General features: G+C 39.9%; 1 protein-coding gene across 22 annotated transcripts in view; it reads left to right on the top strand.

Annotated features, from left to right (window-relative positions):
• KLHL13 (kelch like family member 13) overlaps positions 1-26,924 on the top strand; it is a 222,051-nt gene that overhangs the window by 112,175 nt on the left and 82,952 nt on the right. The window lies entirely within an intron of this gene.

Here is a 26,924-nt window from a genome sequence, read left to right as displayed (position 1 = left end):
CACTCTTTTCTCTCTGGGTTCCCTGAGGCAGTGCTAAATTGGATAAAGCCTCTAGGGACACAATAGCTACTTGATCTGCAGACCCTGCAGTCTGCACCTCCATGTTATTTACCTTTATCTTTTGGCCATGTCATATGAAGGGAAATTATGTAAATAGTAGCTTTTGCTCCTGTATTCCTACCCATTCCTATTAAAGGTAGTTCATTTACCTGACTGACCCTTCTATGAAAAATGCGGAGTGTGATACCGAGTTTGGAGTTTGAGAAACCCTGTTTTTTGGCCCTGGCCCTGCCACCGTATCAGTGGCAATTTATTTCATCCACTGCCAGTTTCCTTCTCTTTTTTTTTTCTGAACAGAAATAATTTCTCCTTTCCTCAAAAATTAATGAGGTGCTATGCTTGGATTACTTTGTTCTCCCCGGAAGATAGACCCTCAGATCAATTCAACTTGATTTTTGAAAGGAGTTGAAAACACAGTTACGGTTATTTGTTTTGCTAATTATACTTTTGGCTCCCCAAATATCAGCCTACATTTCTTGAGAGATAGAAGAAGATTGTAGAGATAGTGCTCATCCATCTTAAATGTAAAAAGACAGGGAATTTGATATGCAAAGGTGAGAGAGCTCTGGAAGTTCACAAAGCAAGGGAAAGAGCCAAGGAATGAGTATCCAGGTTCTCTGATATACATTAAATATCACTTTTACATCAGAAACTTGAATTTCACCTTTTTAAAGTAAAAAACAAGCTTCCTTAATAAAATCTGTTTTTTAAAAAGATTTTATTTATTTATGCATGAGAGACACAGAGAAAGAGGCAGAGATATAGGCAGAGGGAGAAGCAGGCTCCCCATAGGGAGCCCAATGCAGGATTCGATCCTAGGACCCTGGGATCATGCCCTGAGCCAAAGACAGATGCTCAACCACTGAGCCACCCAGGTGCCCCCATAATAAAATCTATTTTTGTCAGATTTTGAGTATTGCACTGTGCATGTGATAGATTTACTATTTATAGTTAAATTGTTATAGCCTTTATCATTAGCTTTATGTGTAAAATACTTTTTCTCTTGGCTATGTAGTTCAAGTAGTTTCTTTTCTGTGGGTTGGATAGGGAATAAGTATTAATCTAATCATCAGTAGGGATCAGGGACATGGATGGAAATAGAAAGGAAACTCAGCAACTCAGACTGTCCTACCCTTTCCTATGAGTGTATTATTTGACCTAAAACATATACATAATGACACATTTACATCCAGATGCACCTCTTCCTGTTAACAACATTGTTAATTCAGTTCCAACTCACTCTCCTGCCTCAGTCATTTTGTTTTCCCTAAATCAAATTGCTAAAATCAGATTTTTTCTAGCCATCCATAACCACACGTATTAGTTTCCTCTTGGTACTGTAACAAATAACTACAAACTCAGGATTTAAAACAACACAGATTGGGATCCCTGGGTGGCGCAGCGGCTTGGCGCCTGCCTTTGGCCCAGGGCGCGATCCTGGAGACCCGGGATCGAATCCCACGTCGGGCTCCCGGTGCATGGAGCCTGCTTCTCCCTCTGCCTGTGTCTCTGCCTCTCTCTCTCTGTGACTATCATAAGTAAATAAATAATAAATAAAGAAGAGCTCCTTTAAAAAAAAAATAAATAAAACAACACAGATTTATTATTTGACTGTTCTGGAGGTTATTGGGCTAACACCACGCCTTCCTTTCTGGAGGCGCTAGGGGCGAATCCATTTCCTTGCCTTTCCCAGCTTCCAGAAGCCACCTGTGTTTCTTTGCTGGAGTCTCCTTCCTCTGCCTTCAAAGCCAGCAACTGTAGGTTGAGTTCTTCTCACATCTCATCCCTTAGACCTCTTCTGCTTCCTTCTTCTAGTTTTAAGGACCTCTTTGATTGTATTTAGCCCAACTGGATAATCTAGGGTAATATCTCCATCTCATAAAACTTAATTACAGCTGCAAGATTTCTTTTGCCTTTTGAGGTAACGTATTCACAGGTCCCAGGGATTAAGAAGTAGATACCTTTGGGAGAGGGACATTATTTTGCCTATCACATCCAATATCCATGTCAGCTATTCCATGCTGTGTCTTTTTCTTATGAGGATATTAAGATAATGGTCCTTTTTCAAGTGTAAATATTTTTTAAAACACTCATCATAAATGCTTATCCCAATAGCCCCATGTACTTATTTTTTTATTTTTAATTTTTTTAGCCCCATATACTTATTAAGAGAATTAGTCCCTTCACTTATTAAGAGAATTTCCACCTATTAAAGATGATATATGAAATTATACAAGTTTTGGAAAAGGCATAAAAAATAAATCACACATTATTCCACCATATCTAATATAAACCAGTTATTGTATTGGTTGGTATACTTCCTTTCAACTGTTTTTCCATGCATATATTTTATGTAGTTATCATGATTATGTACAATTTTTCTTTTATTTTTTAAGTAAGCTCTATGCCCATTGTAGGGCTGGAACACACAACCCTGAGATCAAGAGTTGCATGCTCCACTGACTGAGCCAGCCAGGTGCTCCAGATTTGTTTTTCTTACACATGGGATACCATGAACACTTAACATATTGTTAACAGTCTTCTTAACCACCTCATGAAAAATAACTTTTTTCTTATAGTGTTAGTCTAAATTCCTAGTCGAAAACTTAGAAAATGTAGGAAAGTATAAAAAAGAAATAATTTCCAACCCCATTATTCAAATTTAAAAGTTCAACATTTATATATATTTCATAGTCATTTTTTTCCTTCCTGTTTTTTTAAAGATTTATTTATTTATTATAGATGTAGAGAGAGAGAGAGAGAGAGAGAGAGGCAGGCAGAGATACAGGAGGAGGGAGAAGCAGGCTCCATGTCGGGAGCCTGACGTGGGACTTGATCCCGAGACTCCAGGATTGCACCCTAAGCCAAAGGCAGGCGCTAAACCACCGAACCACCCAGGGATCCCCTTCCTTCCTGTTTTTAAAAATAAGGAAACATTTAGGCTCCTATCTTTTTTTAAAAAAGTATTTATTTATTTGACAGCACAAGGAAGGGCAGAGGGAGAGGAAGAAGCAGGCTTCCCACTGAGCCAGGAGCCCAATGTGGGGCTCCATCCCAGAACCCTGGGATCATGACCTGAGCTAAAGACAGATGCTTAACTGACTAAGCCACTCAGGTGCCCCTAGACTCCGATCTTATGTGTAGCTCTGTGTCATGCTTTTCTTTAATAGTAATATAATATTAATATTTCCCCCATGTTTTTATTTTTTATTATTTTTAAATAAATTTTTATTGGTGTTCAGTTTACCAACATACAGAAAAACACCCAGTGCTCATCCCGTCAAGTGTCCCCCTCAGTGCCCGTCACCCATCCCCCCCAATCCCCACCCTCCTCCCCTTCCACCACCCCTAGTTCGTTTCCCAGAGTTAGGAGTCTTTATGTTCTGTCTCCCTTCCTGATATTTCCCACACATTTCTTCTCCCTTCCTTTATATTCCCTTTCACTATTATTTATATTCCCCAAATGAATGAGGACATACACTGTTTGTCCTTCTCCAATTGTCTTACTGCACTCAGCATAATACCCTCCAGTTCCATCCACGTTGAAGCAAATGGTGGGTATTTGTCATTTCTAATGGCTGAGTAATATTCCATTGTATACATAAACCACATCTTCTTTATCCATTCATCTTTCGATGGACACCGAGGCTCCTTCCACAGTTTGGCTATTGTGGACATTGCTGCTAGAAATATCGGGGTGCAGGTGTCCTGGTGTTTCATTGCATCTGAATCTTTGGGGTAAATCCCCAAGAGTGCAATTGCTGGGTCGTAGGGCAGGACTATTTTTAACTCTTTGAGGAACCTCCACACAGTTTTCCAAAGTGGCTGCACCAGGTCACATTCCCACCAACAGTGTAAGAGGGTTCCCTTTTCTCCGCATCCTCCTCCTTTCCTGCCTTGTTGATTTTCCCCATTCTCACTGGTGTGAGGTGGTATCTCATTGTGGTTTTGATTTGTATTTCCCTGATGGCAAGTGATGCAGAGCATTTTCTCATATGCATGTTGGCCATGTCCATGTCTTCCTGTGTGAGATTTCTCTTCATGTCTTTTGCCCATTTCATGATTGGATTGTTTGCTTCTTTGGTGTTGAGTTTAATAAGTTCTTTATAGATTTTGGAAACTAGCCCATTATCTGATATGTCATTTGCAAATATCTTCTCCCATTCTGTAGGTTGTCTTTTAGTTTTGTTGACTGTATCCTGTGCTGTGCAAAAGCTTCTTATCTTAATGAAGTCCCAATAGTTCATTTTTGCTTTTGTTTCTCTTGCCTTCGTGGATGTATCTTGCAAGAAGTTACTGTGGCCAAGTTCAAAAAGGGTGTTGCCTGTGTTCTCCTCTAGGATTTTGATGGACTCTTGTCTCACATTTAGATCTCTCATCCGTTTTGAGTTTATCTTTGTGTATGGTGAAAGAGAGTGGTCCAGTTTCATTCTTCTGCATGTGGATGTCCAATTTTCCCAACACCATTTATTGAAGAGACTGTCTTTCTTCCAATGGATAGTCTTTCCTCCTTTATCAAATATTAGTTGACCATACAGTTCAGGGTCCACTTCTGGGTTCTCTATTCTGTTTCATTGATCTATGTGTCTGTTTTTGTGCCAGTACCACACTGTCTTGATGACAACAGCTTTGTAGTACAACCTGAAATCTGGCATTGTGATGCCCCCAGCTATGGTTTTCTTTTTTAAAATTCCCCTGGCTATTCGGGGTCTTTTCTGATTCCACACAAATCTTAAAATAATTTGTTCCAACTCTCTGAAGAAAGTCCATGGTATTTTGATAGGGATTGCATTAAACGTGTAAATTGCCCTGGGTAACATTGACATTTTCACAATATTAATTCTTCCAATCCATGAGCATGGAATATTTTCCCATCTCTTTGTGTCTTCCTCAATTTCTTTCGGAAGTGTTCTATAGTTTTTAGGGTATAGATCCTTTACCTCTTTGGTTAGGTTTATTCCTAGGTATCTTATGCTTTTGGGTGCAATTGTCAATGGGATTGACTCCTTAATTTCTCTTTCTTCAGTCTCATTGTTAGTGTATAGAAATGCCACTGATTTCTGGGCATTTATTTTGTATCCTGCCACGCTACCAAATTGCTGTATGAGTTCTAGCAATCTTGGGGTGGAGGCTTTTGGGTTTTCTATGTAGAGTATCATGTCATCGGCGAAGAGGGAGAGTTTGACTTCTTCTTTGCCAATTTGAATGCCTTTAATGTCTTTTTGTTGTCTGATTGCTGAGGCGAGGACTTCCAGTACTATGTTGAATAGCAGTGGTGAGAGTGGACCTCCCTGTCTTGTTCCTGATCTTAGGGGAAAGGCTCCCAGTGCTTCCTCATTGAGAATGATATTTGCTGTGGGCTTTTTGTGGGTGGCTTTTAAGATGTTGAGGAAAGTTCCCTCTATCCCAACACTCTGACGTGTTTTGATCAGGAATGGATTCTGTATTTTGTCAAATGCTTTCTCTGCATCTAATGAGAGGATCATATGGTTCTTGGTTTTTCTCTTGCTGATATGATGAATCACATTGATTGTTTTACGAGTGTTGAACCAGCCTTGTGTTCTGGGGATAAATCCTTCTTGGTCAAGGTGAATAATTTTCTTAATGTGTTGTTGGATCCTATTGGCTAGTATCTTGTTGAGAATTTTTGCATCCATGTTCATCAGGGATATTGGTCTGTAATTCTCCTTTTTGGTGGGGTCTTTGTCTGGTTTCGGAATTAAGGTGATGCTGGCCTCATAGAACGAATTTGGAAGTACTCCATCTCTTTCTATCTTTCCAAACAGCTTTAGTAGAATAGGTATGGTTTCTTCTTTAAACGTTTGATAGAATTCCCCTGGGAAGCCATCTGGCCCTGGACTCTTGTGTCTTGGGAGGTTTTTGATGACTGCTTCAATTTCCTCCCTGGTTATTGGCCTGTTCAGGTTTTCTATTTCTTCCTGCTCCAGTTTGGTAGTTTGTGGCTTTCCAGGAATGCGTCCATTTCTTCTAGATTGCCTAATTTATTGGTGTATAGTTGTTCATAATATGTTTTTAAAATCGTTTGTATTTCCTTGGTGTTGGTAGTGATCTCTCCTTTCTCATTCATGATTTTATTAATTTGAGTCTTCTCTCTCTTCTTTCTAATAAGGTTGGCTAATGGTTTATCTATCTTATTAATTCTTTCAAAGAGCCAACTCCTGGTTCTGTTGATCTGTTCCAAAGTTCTTTTGGTCTCGATTTCATTGAGTTCTGCTCGAATTTTTAATTAACTCTCTTCTTCTGCTGGGCGTGGGGTCCATTTGCTGTTTTTTCTCTAGCTCCTTTATGTGTAGGTGAGCTTTTGTATTTGAGTTCTTTCCAGTTTTTGAATGGATGCTTGTATTGCGATGTATTTCCCCCTCAGGACTGCTTTTGCTTCTTTTGATCTATGTGTCTGTTTTTGTGCCAGTACCACACTGTTGTAGCTGGGGGCATCACAATGCCAGATTTCAGGTTGTACTACAAAGCTGTAGTCATCAATGGTGTTGGGATTTTGAACGGTTGTGTCTTCATTCTCATTAGTTTCCATGAATCTTTTTAATTTTTCCTTAATTTCTTGGTTGACCCTTTTATCTTTTAGCAGGATGGCCCTCAACCTCCACGTGTTTGAGATCCTTCCAAACTTCTTGTTGTGATTAAGTTCTAATTTCAAGGCATTATGGTCTGAGAATATACAGGGGACGATCCAGATCTTTTGGTATCGGTTCAGACCCGATTTGTGACCCAGTATGTGGTCTATTCTGGAGAAAGTTCCATGCGCACTTGAGAAGAATGTGTATTCAGTTGGGTTTGGATGTAAAGTTCTGTAGATATCTGTGAAATCCATCTGGTCCAGTATATCATTTAAAGCTCTCGTTTCTTTGGAGATGTTGTGCTTAGAAGACCTATCGAGGGTAGAAAGAGCTAGATTGAAGTCACCAAGTATAAGTGTATTATTATCAAAGTATTTCTTCAGTTTGGATATTAATTGGTTTAAATATTTGGCAGCTCCCACATTCGGGGCATATATATTGAGGATTGTTAAGTCCTCTTGTTGGATAGATCCTTTGAGTATGAGATAGTGTCCCTCTTCATCTCTCACTACAGTCTTTGGGGTAAATTTTAATTTATCTGATTTAAGGATGGCTACCCCTGCTTTCTTTTGAGGACCATTTGAATGGTAAATGGTTCTCCAACCTTTTATTTTCAGGTTGTAGGTGTCCTTCTGTCTATAATGAGTCTCTTGTAGACAGCAATTAGATGGGTCCTGCTTTTTTATCCAGTCTGAAACCCTGCGCCTTTTGATGGGGTCATTAAGCCCGTTCAAGTTCAGAGTTACTATTGACAGATATGAGTTTAGTGTCATCATGATATCTATTCAGTCCTTGTTTTTGTGGATTGTTCCACTGAACTTCTTCTTAAAGGGGAATTTTAAGAGTCCCCCTTAAAATTTCTTGCAGAGCTGGTTTGGAGGTCACATATTCTTTCAGTTCCTGCCTGTCTTGGAAGCTCTTTATCTCTCCTTCCATTTTGAATGAGAGCCTTGCTGGATAAAGTATTCTTGGTTGCATGTTCTTCTCATTTAGGACCCTGAATATATCGTGCCAGCCCTTTCTGGCCTGCCAGGTCTCTGTGGAGAGGTCTGCTGTTACCCTAATATTCCTCCCCATAAATTCAGGGACTTTTTTTCTCTTGCTGCTTTAAGGATCTTCTCCTTATCTTTGGATTTTGCAAGCTTCACTATTAAATGTCGAGGTGTTGAACGGTTTTTATTGATTTTAGGGGAGGATCTCTCTATTTCCTGGATCTGAATGCCTGTTTCCCTTCCCAGATTAGGAAAGTTTTCAGCTTTGATTTGTTCAAGTACATATTCTGGACCTCTGTCCCTTTCGGCGCCCTCGGGAATCTCAATTAAACATAGGTTTTTCTTCCTAAGGCTGTCGTTTATTTCCCTTAATCTGTCTTCATGGTCTCTTAATTGTCTGTCTCTTTTTTCCTCAGTTTCCCTCTTTGCCATCAACTTGTCTTCTATGTCACTCACTCTTTCTTCCACCTTGTTAAGCCTCGTTGTTAGGAATTCTAGCTTGGATTGCATCTCATTTAATTGATTTTTAATTTCTGCCTGATTGGATCTAAATTCTGCAGTCATGAAGTCTCTTGAGTCCTTTATGGTTTTTTCTAGAGCCACCAGTAACTGTATAATAGTGCTTCTCGATTGGCTTTCTCACATTGAATTGTATCCAGATTTTGTAACTCTGTGGGAGAGAGGACTGTTTCTGATTCTTTCTTTTGAGGTGAGGTTTTCCTTCTAGTCATTTTGCTCAGTGCAGAGTGGCCAAAAACAAGTTTTATTGGGAAAAGGAGAAAAAGAGAGAGAGAGAAGGAAAGAAAAGAGAAAAAGGAAAAAGAGAAAGAAGAAAAAAAGGGAAAAAAGAGGAGAAAAAGAGAAAGAAAAAGAAAGGTGAAAAAAGGGGTGGGGGAAGCAATCAGAAATCAAAAAGAAAGAAAAGAAGCACAAAACAAAACAAAACAAAAAACACGTGGGAGTATCTTCTGATTCTGTATACTTTAAGTCCCTTGAATTCCTCTGGAACTTGTCTGTCTAGCTTGTCTTCTGGGGGAGGGGCCTGTTGTGCTGATTTTCAGGTGTTAGCACTTGGGGGAGCTGCTCTGCCCCCTGCCTGGTGCAGGGCTCAGTGGGGGTTGTATTGTGAGGCCTCAACAGTGAGGCCCCAGGAGGAACAGCCACAGTGGAGGGAGCAGCTCTGGAAACCTGGATTCAGCCCCCGCAGAAACTCCGGGGCTCTCCGTCTGCAGGGCCTGGAGGCTCCGGGGGTCCGCTTATCTGCTCAGCTCCAGGCAGGAGCGTCCTTGCTGTCCTGGGCCCTCCCGGTCTCTGCCTGTCCCAGGGGGAGGCCGGATCCTGGGTGTGTCCCGGCGCCCTGTGCTCCGGGGCCTGCACTGTTGGATTCGCGCTCCTGGCGGTGTAGCCCCCTCTGCAGGGCCGCCGCCCCAGCCCCTCTGAGCTGCTCCCAGAGCCGCGCAGCCCCCTCCGCATGGAGCCTCTTCCTCTGCCCGAGCCCCTCCGAGCTGCTCCGGGTCCTGCCGTGCGCGCTGCAGCCCTTAGGGAGCTCGGCGCACTCTCCTGCAAGCACTGCAGGTGCCTGTTAGTGTCCCAGGGAGCCCGAGGGCATCCCCGCCCTCCTGGGTCCTGCTCTAACTCCCTGCGGGCACCTTTCCGCCCCTGAAGATTGGTGCAGCTACTGCTTCTCCAGGACGGAGCTTTCCTATCCTGGGGACACTCGCCCCGGCCTCAGCCCGGCTCCTCGCGGGGCCCCTCCCCCTTGGAGGCCTTTTGTTTCTTTATTTCTTTTCCCCCCGTCTTCTTACCTTGATAGAAGCGCGAACTCTTCTCTCTGTAGCATTCCAGCTGGTATCTCTTTAGATCTCAGGCTAGATCTCAGGCCGAATTCGTAGATTTTCAGGAGGATTTGAAGGTATCTAGGTAATTTGTTGGGGACAGGTGATTTGGAGGATCCTACTCTTCCGCCGTCTTGCCCCTCCTCCTCCCCCATGTTTTTATTTTGTATTGTTTACAGTGGTAAATTTTAAAATACATTGTATTGCAAAATTAATATGGTCATTATTTTTTTTTCTTTATTTTTTATTTTCTAAAGATTCTGTTTTTAAGCAATCTGTACTCCCAACATGGGGCTCAAACTCACAACCCCGAGATCAAAAGTCACTTGCTCCTCTGGCTGAGCCAGCCAGGCACCCCTGGTCATTATTTTTATTATTATTTTTTAACTTTTTAAATTATTTTTAAAACTTAGAAAGTACACATATAAAAAATAAGAAAATTTATATCATTTATAATTCAGTCAATATTTGTATACATATAAATGGTCTGTATACATATAAAATGTGTGTGTAGTTGATTTACAAAAATGAACTCATTATTATCCATACTGTTTTGTATTTGCATTCTTCGCTTAATATGACAAGGGTCTATTTTGTGCCCTCATTGCTTTTCACCATCATTCTATGTAGCATCACATGAGATATGCTTATAAAGTGCTTTAAACACTGTCTGAACATAATCACTCAAGTGTCATTTCTTGTAGTCATTGTAAGCCTCATAAGAATTATTTTATTGTATGTATATGCCAAAATTTATATTAGCGTTTTTCTCTTTGTGAATCTTTTTATTTTGAAACAATCTCAAATTAACAGAAAAACTGCAAGCTCAGGACACAGAACTTTTTTTCCCTTGAATCATTTTAGAGTAACTCGCTGACACAGTGCCCATCAGTCCCAAATTCTCTAGAGTATAATTCCTATAAATGAGAACATTCTCCCATATAACCTCAATTCAACCATCAAAATCAGGAAATTAACATTAATACATTACTACATTCTAATCAAGTCTATTCAAATTTTTCCAATTATCCACAAAGTGTTCTTGATAGCAAAAAGTTCCAGTTCAGAGTCACGCATTGCATTTAATTGTAATGTCTCTTCGATTTTCTTCCATCTGGAACACTTCCTCAGTCTTTCCTCGATTTTTATGACCTTAACACTTTTGAAGACTATGTAGGCCAATTATTTTGTAGAATGTTTTCCAGTTTGGGTTGGTTTCAATGGTTCTTCATGATTATACTCAGATTTTGATTCTTTGGCAAGAATTGCATGGTAATGATGCTGTATTCGCATTGCATCCTATCAGGTGACACATGGTTTTGATTTGTCCCATGTTGATGATGTTGATTAAGGTGGTATCTGTTAGCTTCTCCTCTGTAAAACTGTGTTTTTAGAATGCTTGTTCTAATCAGTTATATTTTTGGGTGGGATATTGGGAGTATGTTGAGGCTCTGTAAATATCTTGTTCCTCAGGAAACTTCTAGTATTTCATTTATTTTTATCAGTGTGTAGTCCTAGGTTACAAATTTAATCAGAATTATAATCTGTTATTTATTTCGATGCCAAATGACCCCAGATTTGACCAGTAAGAGTCCATTCAAGTTGATGTCTGCATCCTTTTGACATGTTTCCATCATTCTTCCTTGCATTTTGAGTTATCTTTTACTTTCTGAGTACTTCTTTATGTTATGGTTCATCATGGACCTTCTCTGCCTTAACCCTGGAATTGGCCATCCTGGTTCCTTTTCATGGACAATGGTATCTGGAGCCAAAATATATGTGCTATGTGTGTTCATTGCTATTGGGGTATTGCTTTCCTCAGACCCTTTCAGTGGACAGAACTATGAAATGTATGTATGTATACTTATACACACACATATATACATATACATCTATATTTCAGTATCTTTATATATTGAAAACCATGAGTTGGTCCAACACCATGGAATTCATTCCGAATTTCTCCCTTTCCATGTTTTTACCCCTTCATCTCTAATGTTGAGAACCTAACCTGTGTTTGACCAGTGCCCTTGTATGTAGTCAATAGCCTACCAATGCATCCTTGCCCTTTCCCTCCTCAAATGTTGGCCTGCGACAGTCACTGCCTGGCTGTGGCTGCTGTCCCCCTGCATGGATAAAACCTCATTTGGTTTTGAATTCAACTCACCATGTCAGGCCTCCAGTAATATTGCAGGAGGGAAGCCCTTAAAGCCCCATAAGGGGCCTCTTCTGCCCCCTACCCCCTCACCCAGGCCTAGATGCCTTCTTTATCCTAACTAATGGCTTTTGGATTAACCTCTTCTGGAAGGGGAAGGGAATGAACATTCTCTATATTTTGAGTTTTACGTTATTGTCATGTTTTTCCTTACAAACATAAATTTTAATGATTACTACCCTTCTATTGGATGGTTAGTTACCTCACACACTTCTTATTCTTCTAAATAACACTTTCCTGCCATCAACATCCATCTTTTCTTCATTATATTTGATAGTAGTTTTGCTTCTCAACTTGAGTACTTTTCTTTAGATGAATATTAATTAGCTTACTGGTTTATTATTGCTGATTTGACTTTTACTTAATTATAGAATAAGCTGTCAAAAAGATGCAGTTGGGAGTAGGATGAATTTTCAGGTAATTATGGTATAATTGGTAGAATCACTAGTACTTTCTTGTAATAATCATTTTAAGGTGGAGATTGTTTAAAAACCTGTTGCGGAAAAAAAAAAAAAAAAACTGTTGCGTAGTAACCTTTCCCTGGGTATTTAAGGTTGTGGTCCTGAGTTCAAGAAGTCTGATTTCCTTAGCATGGCATAGAGAGCCCTTCATACTGGGCTCCAAACCACCTTTCTAGCCCTACTTCCTGCCACTTCTCAATTTGGCACCCTGTGCTGTTGCTGCACCATGTCTTTTTGTCCTTCCCCAAATATACCACATTCTTTCATATTTCTGTGATAATTGTTGCATTATCCAACAGGTAGGTTAAGCACATGCTTAGAGCACCAACCAGGCATAGGTACCAAACAATGAGGGGAGAAAAGAGTATTGAGCATCAGATTTTATGTCATCAAAGAAATTAGATCTTGTTGGATTTATATTTTGAATTACATATGAGAAAGTTACAATGGCCTTTTCTGCGATTAAACCCTCTCCAGGTTTATTCAGAACTTCTTATGTGCCTGTGGTCTTTCTTTGCTGGATCTGTGAACTCTACTCCCTGCTCCCAACAAAATTACCTGATATGCTGTCCCACAGCATTTGGTTGAACATCTATGTTACTTAGCACATGTATAATAATTACTTTAATAGTCTCTCCTAACTGGACTATGATGTCCATGAGGAAAATGGCATGTGTTCCTATCATTCCATCCCTTTCCTGCATCTAACCCAGAGACTAATTCAAAGTGGAGATTCATTAAATATTGTTGAAATGAATAATTTATTGTCCTGTCTATGGATGCAGATGGTGGCCCTTGTAGGAGAGATTAAATGTTCTCTCTTAAACTACAGGACACTTGATTCAGTAACATCTATTAGGATAGAATTTGACATGTCCAAGAGATTCAGTTTTGTTAGTTTGTCAAACTGTTCAGGGAATAGGCAGTGCTGAGAAATAAGCAGTCTGAGAAAGCCAGAAGATATTTATGCTATAAGCTGGTGTACCAGTGATTTTTCCCTCTAACTTGCCCAATGTTCTCACAATCAGGATACATCTTTAGATTTTCTAGATTTATTCTTGTATATACATGTTCATCCAATTGCATTGGTTCTTTAAAAATCAAAGAAACTTTTCAGTTAGATCTGGACCAGAGGTGCAAGCATCTTCTGATCTGTTCACTAGAGGTAGTTTAAGGTGGGAAAGTTTTAAAACTTCTTTTGTTGGATGGATTCCATATAACCACTAGCTTTCATGCTGCATATATATAATTTCTCTATGGGCTACAGCAGTCATCACATGGCTTTCCTTGTTGCTGTCCTAGAATTACAGTTCTGTCCCACACTACAGAAACAGTCCAAAGATCCTCTCTTGAGCTTGGAGCCATCCAAGTGGAATGTCTTCCAATAGCAGTAGTTCACAGATATAATTTAGTACATGGAAGCTGGCTTGTTATGGTTATTGTTACATGTTTGATTTTTTTCCTTCTAGAAAGCTAAATCTATTGAGTATAATTCTGAGACTGTCATTCTCTTTTTGATTGTTAGAAAGTCCTCTTGCCCTTTCTTTAATGAAATGATGGTAATAAAAGATTGTGTACCCTTGCTATCTGAAAACCTTAAGGCAAGATATGTTTCAGAATTTAGGTTCTTTTTGGATATTATTCAGGTAATAAAATGCATGTATCGTGTATTATATAACAGCCCCAGCCGGGACTGAATTGACACCCCATCAGCAGTTTCAGTAATATTTCTCCAGTGAAATGTAAGAATATTTATACTAAGTTAGACAGAAAAAGGCTGTGAATAGCCTCACATTTGTTCAGGTCAGGCTTTACTGCCAGATGAGTTGAGGTCAGTTCACGTTTTGCTGCCAAACGAATTACAGGCAAGAAAAAAAAAAAGGCCATCTGATTTTAAGTTGTTTGGATTTTGAAGTTGTGGGTAAAGGTTCATGGATTTACAGTTGCTTTTTAAATTTTTCTTTGCAAAATAAATTTGGCTACCCTCTGTAGGAACCCAAGATGTTCTTGAGATTTCACTAGTCCACAAAACCCAAAAGCATAGAAAGTCACTCCTTTGAAAGCTGTTGAAGTGAGGATAGCTGTACTTTCATACTCATCCCTATCCAGTGATAATGTCGTCTTTGAATGCTGGAAGATTTTCTCAAATATATTTCTAATCAAAGTAAATTGATATTAAGATTATCTTGTAGCAATTTTAGGAGACTGGAACAGGAAAGAAGTTTGTAGCAGAAAGCCACCCATGATTCCCATTGATAAGAATTGTTTATAGCCTGAAAGATCCTATTGAATATTATCTGCTTGGCCAAATAGATAAATGAACTTTAGACCCTGGAGATAGGTCTGTGTTGAGGAAGGACAACAGCAAATAGCTATGTGAACTTATGTTAACTGATGAATTTTGGGCATTTGTGGTTTATGTTCCTGTCCATCAGATGGGACTAACAATTTCCATCTTGCAAGTTTAAAATGAGTTAGCAGCCTCAAAAGCACTTTGACAGTAAAGACTACTTTAACATGTATAACTGGTATTTTGAGGAGTAAATTGGCAACTACGATATATTACCCTTTATACCACACATTCATTGTATAGTCTTGTCCAACCTGGCTTCTGAATGGAGAGGCGATTTGACCTCTTTATTCTGAATGATCTTTAAAGGTTCTCTTTTCTAGCATTCCAGTAGGATATATTATCTAGGTAAGAAGTCTAATAATAACAGAATCAAAGCAACACAGCTCTGTAATTCTTATCCTAGCAAATTTTTCCATTGTGTGGACTTGGTAAAACAAGTATTGTACCTAGCTGTGCTATAATTTGGCTCTTACATGCTTAAAAACTGTATTTCTCAGTTAACCAAGGTGCTAGTTATTGATTTATTACCCTTCATCTTCAAATTCATCCTTTTTGCCTGCTCTGGGAACATAGACCTGAGCCCTTTAAGTATTTGTTTTCTTTACATCTGGCATTGAAGTTTTGTTAGTAGAGGGTTCTGGGGAGGCATATCAGGAGGAGAGGGTTTTGCTTTCTGATTCCTGTGTGCTTGCTCAGCAGATGTCCTACAACTCTGGTGTCTTCTTTAGTATTCAACCTCTTCATCCAATGGTCAGGAGCTTTTACCAATGCCCCCTTAGATAGTTTTGTAGCAGAGCATTTCTGGTAAGACAGTTTACAGAGGGTGCATTTTGCACATGTTCCAAAGGATGAGTTTCAGAAAGTTCTACAGGATGGGTTTCCAGCCAATTCCAGAAGATGGTCACCGCAGCATCTTCTCACTTTACCATGAGCCACAGCTCTGCCTTCTCCAAATAAGGTCTGGATTTCGGCCTGGGTACGGGGCACTCCTCCTCTGGACACTTAGATTATATTTTAGCCCCAAGAGAAGGATCTCTTCCTTGGGTACTCTATCTCAGCTTTAGGGATAGTAGTTGTTCCTGATATCAATGATTCCTGTATTTTTTTTAATTTTCTTTATTTATCACTAGGCAATTGCTCATGGCTCCAATTTTCTGTTATTTTAATCCTATCATAGTTAATTATTCCTTATGTGAAACTCTCCCAGTTCAAATTACTGTTGGTCTCTCTCTCCTGGTTAGGCCTAGGCAGATACAACCAGTTAAAGGTCCCCGTGAGCCACCATGCATCACTTGCAAGGTGATTCTTAAGAGACGATGCCATTGTCCCTGCAGTTGAGAAAATTAAGACCACTCATTTCAGTCTTCAGGGAAATATCTTAAAATACCATAAAGTTGAAATGTTCTTCCCGTGGAGTCTTTGTGTACCTGTGCATTTGTCTCTCCCTTCTCTCTCTTCATGTCCCTGACTTCACTCTCATTTGTTACTCTTCTCCTCTCCTTCTCTCTCTATTTGCCTGATTAAACAGTCTCTAATCTCAGCTTTGCCTTTTTAAAAAGATTTTTATTCATTTGACAGAGCACAAGCAGGGGGAGTAGCAGAGGGAGAAGGAGAAGCAGGCTCTCCACAGAGTAGGGATTCTGATGTGGGGCTCCATCCCAGGACCCTGGGATCATGACCTGACCCAAAGGCAGACACTTAACTGACCTGAGCCACCCAGGCGCCCCTCAGCTTTGCCTTTAACAAGCTGTCATGTGAGGCAGAGATAATAAAAGATCATAAATTAATGAAATTAGGACATGAAAGTGCTTTGTAAGTTATAGGGCACCATACAAAAGTAAGGTGTGATTACATGCATTTATTAAATAGTTTTCTCTTCCAAGTGTTGAATTTTTTAGGTTATATCTTATTTTACAAGCTGTAAGGAGCATTCAAGAGTACTTACAACCTAATAAAACAGATATATAAATACATATAATTATTAGATACAGCAGAATGTGTTGGGTGCTAAAATTGGGGAACAAATAGGATTATGGGAGCTCTGACAATTATGATTTAATTTTGGCCTGAGGACTGGTGTTTTAGTTCCAAAGAGAGCCACCTAATATTGAAGGATTTAAAGCTGCCATTTGACGAATTTTTGTGACACCAATGGGCCTTGTGCTTGGCACTTTACATATATTATCATATTTAGCCTTTAAAGTTATTCTTACAATCTTATATTATTATGTTCTGGGCTCATTTTTTAAATATTTGGCTTGAGGACAGATTTTTGATCATTTGTTTTGTTTTTTTAATTGAAAACCCCTTCCAGTTACGTGTGAGTAGTCAGTCAGTGGCAGTGCAAGTCTTAACAGAGAAAATTTTACTTTCTATGCAGCATTTCAGGTATATTCTATTTTTATATATATCCTTGAATACCTGCGTTTGAAAAATTGGTCAAATCTTTCACCTTAGAACAAGAATAGATAGATTCTCTATAATCTCTATATTGAAAAAGGGAAGTGATTTGTCTAAAAATCATTCTCTCTTGTTTGTCAGTAGTTAGTGTGTCAGTGGGCATAATACATTCTAGGGGATGCCATGGTTGACTACGGGGAGAAATGTAGCATACTCTGTAAATCAGAGATGGGTGCTCTCTGAGTACCAAGTGTTCTGTCAAATCACAGGATGAGTGCATCTCCCAGTGGAAGATGTAGCAAAGTGCAAGTGACTATGAGTCCTTCCAGAACCACTGGTCTTCACTGTTCAGCTTCTGTGAGATGACCACCAAAGTATTGTGTGTGTGCTACTGTGGTTATGCAGATTACTGGCAGTACGCAGACTTATATTTTCAATTTCAAGAGCTTTGTTATTTTTTGAAATGCTATTAGAGAAAAACAGCTTGGTGTATCAAACCCATGATTTCCTGAATACTATTGCTGAATATTCCTGAGTATTCCTGAATATTATGCTGGGCACCTGAAGTCAAGACTCAAGCAGGTTGCAACACCTTATCCAGTGCTCAGGCATGCCCGAGAATGCATGGCTACAGTCTCTTTTGGGATAGAGCAAAACCTGACATCCAGAAAATGCTAATTTTTAAATTCCAAGTATTTATAGTATATGTAATTGTGAATTGGAATCAGGCCTGTGCTCTTTTTTTGTTGTGGTGGTGGGTTTGTTTTTTTTTTTTTTTTTCCTATTTTGTTGCTGAACATGGATCAGTGGATAAAATGGGATTTTAAAAATGTAAAGGTGCCAGACTGTAATGGAAATGCTAATACTCAGGCATGATTTTGATGAAATTGGTCGTATATCATCAGATATGATGATCTAATTTAATAATTGCCTGAACCATCTGCTACCGATGTGAAAGGACTGACTGCTAAGAAAACAACTATCGCACAAATGTGATGAAATTTGGAATTTGTAGTTTAGTAAGCACGATGAGAATGGGCATTTTTCCTTACACATCATGGGTTTGGAGACACACAGTCTGACACGAAACCTTCCAATCTCACATGTTTTTTTAAGGAGATTTTATTTATTTATTCATGAGAGACAGAGAGAGAGGTAGAGACATAGCAGAGGGAGACGCAGGCTCCCTGCAAGGAGCCTGATGTGGAACTATCCCAGGGCCCCGGGATCACACCCTGATCTGAAGGCAGACACTCTACCGCTGAGCCACCCAGGCGTCCCTCATGTGTTGTTTTGAAACCCACAAAGTGCTGTACACAACCGACCCCAGAGGTTCCTCATAAGGTTAAACATAGTTATGATATGTTCCAGAAATTCCGCTTCTACATATATACCCCAAAGAATTGAAAACAGACGGTCAAAGAAATACATGTATGTGCCTGTTCACAGCAGCACAAGAGCCAAAAGGTAGAAACAGGTCAAATGTCCATTAATGGATGAATAAATAAAGCGTGGTATGTATACCTACAGTGGTATATTTAGCCACAAACAGAAAAGAAGTACTGGTGCATTATACATAGTAGATAAACTTCTAAGACGTTACACTCAGTGAAAGGAGCTTGGCACAAGGGATCTCATAGTGTATGATTCCATTTGTGTGAAATATCAAAATAGAGAAATCCATAGAGACAGAATGCCTATTGGTGGTTGCCAGTGGCTTTGGGGAGAGGAGAACCAGGAGCAACTGCTTAATGGGTATGGGTTTGGGAGTACTGAAAATACTTGGGGACAAGCTAGAAGTAGCCATTGTCCAACATTAGGAATGCACCAGATGTCACTGAATTCTTTAGTTTAAAATTGTTAATGTGAGGGCCACCTGGCCTGCTCAGTGAGTAGAGCATGTGGCTCTTGAATCTCAAGATTGCAAGTTCAAGCCCCATGTTGGGTGCAGGGCTTACTTTAAAAAAAAAATTGTTAGTTTTATGTGATGTGACTTTCACTTCAATTAAAAACAAAAACAAAAACCTGTCCCATAGTGTGGTAAGTGTGGCACTGTGTGGGGAATAGGATGATGTGTTAGGTTGTGTGCAAGCATTTCTCATTTTAGGAGTTATGCATCTATTTTTATAGCTGCCTTCTCATTATTGTAAATTATAGCAGTCTGCCATTTGTAGTCATAAGCTGAAAGTTTTTCTTTAAAGACAAATGTAAATCTAAAAGGGCCGATATAAAGAAAAAATAAACACTAAAGGTGTTACTGAGATACCCCTGGAAGTGACAGACAAATGGAAGGTAATTCACAGCTGTCTGAATAATGGAAACTTTAAGAAATGTTATATTCTGGGGTACCTGGGTGGCTCAGTGGTTGAGCATCTGCCTTTGGCTTGGGTGATGGTCCCAGGTCCTGGGATCGAGTCCCACATCAGGCTCTCCACAAGGAGCCTGCTTCTTCCTCTGCCTATGTCTCTGCCTCTCTCTGTGTCTCTTGTGAATAGATACATAAAATCTTTAAAAAATCTTATATTCTGTGTTCAAGCTGGTTAATTTTTATTGAGTGTATACTGGGTCCTAGCTGCTGTTCATCGAAGGTGAATAAGACATGGTTTTTGCCTTGGATACGTTCAACCTAATAAAGGAGGTAAACCACATGGATAAATAATCTAGGAAGAGGCTGAATGTGCCAAGTACTAAAACTGAGCACAAACAGACTGAGATCAAGACCAGGTACTTTTTGGATTACCAGTCCCGTTGAGGAAAATGCTAGAATAGATCTGGAGAACATGAAATGAGAAATTTGCTTTTGCCATTAGAAACGAGGAACAGAAGCAATTAGTAGTGCACCTGACAGTGTATTCCATATTCAAGTTTCATCTGTTGTGGCCCTCAGCACCTCTGTGTTTCTCTCTCATTAACTTTGCAGTCATCTGGGCTCCCATCTCCCCAACAGTCTCACATTTGTAGAGAGCAGAGCAGAGGGCTTACTTAGTGGACTTTGGAGCTAGACTGCCTGTGGACAAATTCCAGTCCAACATTTACTGACTGTATAACTTTAGTTGTGTCATGGACTTTTCTGTGCCTTAGTTTCCTGTTCTGTAAAATAGAGATATTAATAGCACCCACAGTATATGGTTACAGTGAAGAGTAAGCCAAGTGAATCAATAGTTAGACCATTTAGAACACCACTTGTCCCAGGTTACATGGCCCACAAACATTAGCCACTGTCATCATCCCCTATGCATTCCATCTGCTGAAAATCTTTTTGAATCCCCCCCCGGCCCCCACCACTATTGCTTCAGTTTAAGAGTTTATGTTGTTATTATTGACCGTAGTTGTGTCTTAATCAGTTTGGCCTCCCTGCCCCTGTGTCCCACTTGTCAGCCTGACACCTTTTTGCTCAGGCTTAGCACTCAGCTCAGGTGTCCCTTCTGTGAAACTTTGCCTGATTCCCTGCCCGAGTCCGGTTAAGGCTCTCCATGTGCATTTGTGTGACCTCGAGCATGCCTCCACTACAGTGCATCTCACGCAATGCTGTGACTGTACTTGATATTCCCTGGTCTGTGAGCCCTTGTGGGCTGGGGAACTAGGCTGATACTCAGGTTTGAACTTCCAGCCAAAGCACAACACTTGTTACAAAGTAGATGCTTATTAATTGTGTGAGTGGATAAATGAATGGCCTCTGCCTATAGAAAGTTAGCTTACAGTGTTCATTTTGCAAGCTGAGTTGAGCACACATAGGGCTAAATAAAAACAATGTGTCTTATGGGCTGCAAGAGTTCAGAGAAGGACATTTGGTGCCTGTTAGACAAATCAAATGAGGCTTCAAAAGGTAGAGAGCAAGCAGCCTGGGTGGCTCAGTGGTTTAGCGCCACCTTCAGCCCAGGGTGTGATCCTGGAGACCCGGGATCCAGTCCCACGTCGGGCTCCCTGCAGGGAGCCTGCTTCTCCTTCTGCCTGTGTCTCTGCCCCCGCCCCCCTCTGTGTGTCTCTCATGAGTAAATAAATTAAAAATCTTAAAAAAAAAAAAGAAAAGGTAGAGAGCTTGAGGTAGGAGCACCTGGGTGGCTCAGTTGGTTAAGCATCTGCCTTCAGCTCAGGTCATCCCTGGACACCCGGCTCTTGCTCTCCTGTGCCCTCTCTCTCAAATACATAAATAAAACTTTTTTTAAGGTAGATCTTGATTTGGAACTGAAGAACAGGCAGAACTTGGGGCACCAGCTGGTTCAGTGGGTAGAGCATGTGCCTCTTGATCTTGGGGTTGTAGGTTCAAACTCCATGTTGGGTGTAGAGATTCCTTAATGGTCAAACCTTAAAAAGAAAGAAAAAGAAACAGGCAGAACTTGTGTGAACAGGGGAGTGGCCATAACTTAGGCAGGGGGAGTGTTTTATGAGTTGAATAGATGATAACAGAATAAAAAAAACTGAGAATATGTAGCATTTCCAAAAGAGAGAAGAGACCAGCCTGATTAGGGTATGTGCACAGGGGCGAGGCGAGGGATGGTACAAGTAGTTCACAGGCTAACAATGGGGTGCGTTCTGAAGGCTTTTACAGATTGTTTGCACGATGGTGAGGTTTATGGCCATGCCCCAAATATGATATTTAACCTACGTAAGTAGCTGATCCATCCCATGGACTGTACTAGCCTGAGATCCAGGGCCTGGGAGCAGGGGGTCTGGAAAGGCGGACAGGTTCTGAGCTAGAAGACACTAAGTGGTAGAGGAAGTGGAGCTCTGTTATTCTTTTACAGCCCCTCTCTGCATTCTTATCTCTATCTTGGTTTCTCTTTCTCTATCTCTAAACATAGTTGCCCTAACTCCCCAGCTCCCCCCACTCAGCTTCCTTCATATAGCACCCCACCCAAGTTCACAAGGACTCCAGAAAGCTCTTGACACCAGCCTTCCCCATTCCCAGAGGGCAACACCTCTTTGCTATTTGAAGAAACTTGACTGTACTCATTCACACCAATGTGAGAATAACTGACAGCCACCTTACCCTGACAGCTCTACTTATTATAATTTTAACAGGATTCTTTTTAGCTCAAATGAACATGTACTTGATGGAATTTCTGGCAGTAGTACACAACAAACAATGAGAGAGAAAGAGAAAGAAGTGAAGGTGCGAATGTTGGAGGGAGAGAAATTTTGTTGGAGAGAGAGTTGGCACTAAGGAGAAGATATTTTGAGACAGGAAAAGCCTTTGCTGATTTTCCTTTCTGCTCTAATCCCTCCTCTATACATTTTTGGTATATTCTTCTCTTGAATCCACAGCAGCCTAAGCTGCATTAAAAAAATAATAATATAATATAAATATACATATAAATATACATATAAATATATCCCCCATGGCAGTTCTTGGCTAAAGGGATTTTGTGTTTTCCAGTTGTGTGCAAATCTGAGACAACCCATAATGAGAAATAAGGTTAAGTAAGTAAGGAAGAGCTGGGGTGGAGGAGACCTTGAAAATGGGAGTTTACAAATACATCCAAACAAATAAGGAGTCATGGAAGGTTTTTGAATAGAGGATTGAGATGATCCAAGCAATATGGAGGGTATAATTAGTTCATAGTTTTGGATTAGTAATGATGGGGCATCACGTTCACTCGTGGCTCTTGTGTGAATGATCAATACAGAATCCTACTTTTTACTATCATTTTTTCAGTATTCTTGGACTTCTTCCTTCAACTGTTAGTGTCTGAATACCTGAATCTGACTGTTCTGTGTGGGTTCTGAGCCGATCTTTCCTTTCAGATTCAGGATCCTAGAGATTTTTATGACCCTTGTGTTTCAGGGTAGCCCATAGGGACCTATACACTGTGTTTCTGTGTCCCAGCAGCACTTCAAGTCCAATATTAGCAAAACATGGCTCCCTTTTGTAAGACCACATTTACTTTTATTTAAATAAAAACCTGCAGCCTTTGTACCCCAGAATACTCCCCAAGATAGTGGTTAATGATATGTATCAGTTAGCCTGTCACACCTGCAAGAGCTTCCACACCCTCTACCCAACCCTAAGCAGATGCTAAAGTTTGTTGTGAATATGCTTTTCCCCATGGGGAACTCCATTGTCTCTTTTTTTTATTATTACTCATGGTGTTGAGATCCTCAGTATTTCTACCCTGCTGGTTTGCATAAATGGGGAAGCCAGGAAATGGCATGAGAAAAGGATCTGAGACATTTCCTTCTGTCTCAATTTTAATTCTCATATTGGAACAGAAGATTCATAGGTCTTTAATCAAATATATATATTTTTCTCTATTTTGAAAGTTACAGGGGCTTGTTAGCAATGGGCCCTCCTGTGCTTCGTTTGTGTATTCTCCTCTTGACTGCTCACTGTGCCATTTGAGTTACTAGGTATTGGTGATGTGCAGTGGCTTGCTTGGTTGAATTCACTATTTTATTTTTTTGTTCAATCTAGCAGAGCAGTTATTGTCAAAATTGGATTTTGTGGCTTACTTTTTTATCATCACTGGTTACAATAATTTAAGAGGCTCTAGTAGTCCAAAGAATATGTTTTTTGTCCTTTTCAATTAGCAGTCTGTAGAAATTATTGGTTTTAGGCAATGCTGCTTCACATTTCAGTGTTCTGGTCTGGGTGTCAAACCAGTGAAATGTGTTTCTTCAGTTTGTAGTTTTACCAGCACTCTCTTGCTTAGACAAATGATGATTGGCATTTCCCTTCCTGATTGTAGCAAAGTGTCTGCTCCACTCATTTTGGTTCAGCAGTCACTCACTGAGCCATTCACCCCCTCCATCCGTCCATCCTAAAGTTGTTGTACACCTGCTGTTCTGGGCACTCTGCTAGGCACACACAGGGGGCCATCACACAGACATCCAAAGGAGCCTCTTACGTATTTAGGTATACTGTTTGAAATTGTGGTCTTCCATTTATTTCTTTCCATTCTTATCTTAGTTCAGGGAAGAGAATGCCCTTTAATGATCTCTCGTTCCATTATCACCCCAAAACAGTTTAGTCTTGGAGGAAAGAAAACCTCCCCCTGCCAAACTTAATTTCACCAAAGTTTCCTCCTACAATTGGGCTACTGTGTGACAGGCACTGAGATGGGTAGAATAAAAACATAAGGAGGACCCAGAGGCAGCTCTCAGGAGTTTATAGTCGAGTTTATAAAAACAGTTACAATCCACAGTGACAGGACCTCTAATGTTCAGAGTGTCATGGGGGTTTAGAAAATCTGGCAACGGAGTTGGCTAAGGGATCTCCTTGATAGACAAGGAGAACAGGGAATTCCACGTGGAGAGAGTGTCATAGGAGAAACTACTGAGGCATGAGAGAGTATGGCACGTTAGAGGTCTGTGCCAAGAAATGCTAATTGAGCAATAAAAGAGAGCTCTGAGAAGTGCCATTGGGAAGGTATTTCTGGCAATGGTAGAGGTTGATGATTCTGCAACTTGAATCAGATACCATCCTATGCCTTCCATGATGTATTCCTCTTTTCCTTCCACTTTTTACTTACTTCCTCTTCAAATAACTCCATGGTGGCATTTAGGATTCATGTTTGCAGGGGTTTTTTTCCCCCTAAAATAAATATTAATACAGAGGTGACTAATGGACACCAAATTAGGTGTCAGGGGATGTGGATTCTTGTTTTCCAGTTCTCTCAGCAGCTAGGTCACTTGAGCCAAGCCAATTTAATAGCTCTGTTTCTTCACTTAAATGGGAATTTTAAAATGGGAATATTAACACCTGCATTGCCTACCTCAGAGTCCATTTGAAAAGGCAAATGAGACTCTTAAAAATGAAATGGTACGGTAGACATTTTTCTTTGGAATTCTGCTAGCTAGGGCTATCTATCATCTGACACTCAAGACAAAACCACTTCATGGAGTATCTGGATAAGAAAATTAAGCTGAAAGGAAGTTGACAAATAGGAATATTCTTATTTCCTCATTAACTCCATATGTCAGCCCTTCTGTCTGTGGAAAGTCATTTAGTTTATTTCTGTGTTTCTTCACTAACATGATGAAATTTCCTTCTTCCCATTGGTCTGTCATGTATATCTTCACCCATTTTAGTCTTCATGGTAGCTATTAAATAGTAATAGATTTAAGACTTAGGCTACTGGGCTGCCTGGGTGGCTCATTCAGTTAAGTGTCTGACTCTTGATTTTGGCTCCGGTCGTGATCTCAGTCATGAGATCGAGCCCTGCATCAGGCTCTATGCTCAGTGCATAGTCTGCTTATCCTTCTCCATCTGCTCCTCCTCCCCTCTCCCTCAAATAATAAATCGTCTTTTAAAAGAAGATCTAGGATAGTAAAATATGAGTTGGTATATTTCATAGTCAATCTTGAATAATTTATATCTACCAGGTAGTTTGAATTACTCACGAATTACCCTCAATCATTTGTGTTACCATATAGTGGAGTGACCTGCACTTTGTTACATTTTAGGGATATATAAAAAGGTTATGATTCATTCAGTTAGGAATGGGAAGTTATGAAACTAGCTGTGTTTTTATTTTTTTGCAATTTTTCCTAATCCAGTGACAGTACAGGTAGAGTTATTAGTAACAGGAAAAGGCTTTTCTTCCCTTTTGACCCCACCTTTCCTATTAGATTGAGTGGTAATACTCCTGGAATCTGGTCACTCACCTGAAATATGAACTTCCGGGCTGTAGGAATATGAGCAATTGCTCCCAGTATAAATACCCCTGACCAACCCTTCTTTAGATCAATGGTTTTCAAAATCTATCATCCAAGGACATTTCTGCATGGCAGAAAACTCTCTAAACCACTTAAGTCCTGCTCTGAGCCATCTTATATACACCAGAAGAAAGGAGAGTCTACTACAGCTATGGATGAGATAAACACAATGATGCTATTTTAAATGGAATTTAAGTGAATTATTTATTATTATACTAGATTAATATAGACCCTGTCATCAAAATCACTAATAATCTAAGAGCCTTTACTGTGTACTACCAGGAGTAATGCCCCTCTTTCCTCCTCCTATAGATGAACTCTACTGCATGTGAAATGTGTACGTGAATTTGGATAAAATACCTATTCTAGTTCAAACTATAATATAAAATGATTATTGCTTTTTTTCTGCCAGGTTTGAGGGAAATACTCTGGTAATTGTTCTGTTTTCTACAAAATCAAATGAGGAAATGGTCTGGTTTATTTTTTCTTTGTTTTAAAGTCTGTGGTACCATTGATACATAGTTTCAAAACATTCTTCTGAGGACCTAGTGGATTAAATCATTTTTATGTCCACTAAGTACTGCCCTTTTTTGAAGAATTCTTGAGAAAAGTGTGGCCCATATCCAAAATCGCATTCTCCTTTTTTTTCTGTATTTGAATTTTTTCCTTATAAGTTAATGGAAAGGAAAGTGGTCAGTTTTTGCACTCAATAAACAAGAAAGAAGGTGTAGACAGCTTTTATCTGGGACATTTTTAAGTCATTGAAAGAATATTCAAGTATTAACTGCTTTTTGAAATTATTGGCAGAATTCTCTTAACCCACTTTAACATAAAATGGTTGAATAAGATGAAAATATTTTTTATTGTCTACATAAAAGAAAGCACCATGGTTTTTGCATCATTGCATAAATCTAAGAGATTATGCATACATAAAAAGGATGAGACAAAGCTGAATGCTAAATGCCAACATCAACGAAACCTTGTCTGAGTATTTGACACTGAGCATAATGGGGTGTGGTTCCACAGGGAGAGAACACTAAATATTTACACCCCAGGACTTGTTTCTCTGGTAAAGCTTCTTGTCCTAGATTAATCTCCCAGCTAACACTATTACCCTCCTTTTTAAAACATATCCCCTTCTTACACATGGAGTTTTCTCCTTTAAACCTCATGAGGTGCTAAACCTTCTGGATCTAAAGCCCTGCTCTTACTCTCCCATCTCTTTCTGTGGTCTTCATGAATTCTTTCTGTTTATTGTATGGATCTTCAGGTGAATTCTCTTGGTTTACTGCGAGTAATAAAAAATAAAGCACGCCCCCCCATAACCTCCCTTAGCTCCCCCCCCCCCCAAGATCACAGC

The sequence above is a fragment of the Vulpes vulpes genome, chromosome X (assembly GCF_048418805.1).
Source record: "Vulpes vulpes isolate BD-2025 chromosome X, VulVul3, whole genome shotgun sequence".
Taxonomy (NCBI): domain Eukaryota; kingdom Metazoa; phylum Chordata; class Mammalia; order Carnivora; family Canidae; genus Vulpes; species Vulpes vulpes.
This window is presented reverse-complemented; position numbering and strand designations above follow the sequence as displayed.